Consider the following 992-nt stretch of genomic DNA (forward strand, 5'->3'; position numbering starts at 1 on the left):
AGAGCCCTTGGATCTGAGATCAAACGGTTCCATGGCGTGATTCTAGACCTATGGGTGAATATCCTATCCTGGAGGGTTATTCTGCAAATTTTCAGCAACTTAGCATGCGACCGTTTGATCTCAGATCCAAGGGCTGCCAGCAGCCCGTATCATGGTCGCGCCTACCATGACCGTCGCGTCGCTCACGCGGTCGCGCCCTTGGAGATTTAACATGGTGCGTTAGGCTCTCTGATGTTGGCATGTCATACATAGTCATCACTTAGGCCCTTATACTACAACAAGTTGGCTATAAGGTTGGCTATACGTGTATTTTTTTTACTTCTCTCTATCTCTTTCTTCATAGTCCTTCCATCCCATAATATAAGAAAGTTTTTGACACTAGTGTAGTGCCAAAAACGTTCTTATATTATGGGACACAAGGAGTACTAGTATTTATTGCATTTGCCAAGGAGTGACCTCTTCCAATGAAATGATGTGCTTATTAGTTTTTTGTTGCTAAGTTTTCTTCATTTAATTATCTATAGACTCAAAATTTTCTTTTCACCTAGGTACACGCGCTTAGCACCGTTTCTTCATTGGGTCACCAAACTAGTCTCCCTCTTCTTGATTAACTTGCCACATCAGACTTTATAACTATATGGCAAGCTTAGCACCTGTAGCAGCAGGTAAGTACAATGGTGCGCTTTACATGGCATTTTTGCATATGTGGAGGAAAGAGAGGCAAGGAAAAAGTGGAGAAGTGGGCTCTCATGCAAGAGCCAGCCTCTACTACATGGTGAAGCATTGGGAGAGGCACCTGTATGGAGGTGGTCAAGAATCGGGAGACTCACGCCGGTCGTAGCGCCGCAGTTAAAATAATAATGGCAAGTCAAATCACGAGGCCCCACCTGTCCAACAGTAACTCTCTGTCAAATCACACAGCCCTACGTTTGCAGCAGCCTACTCCCTCGTCTTCTCGCGTCTCTGTCGAACCGACTAGGCGGAACTGCCCC

Source organism: Triticum aestivum, chromosome 2D, assembly GCF_018294505.1.
Source record: "Triticum aestivum cultivar Chinese Spring chromosome 2D, IWGSC CS RefSeq v2.1, whole genome shotgun sequence".
NCBI lineage: Eukaryota > Viridiplantae > Streptophyta > Magnoliopsida > Poales > Poaceae > Triticum > Triticum aestivum.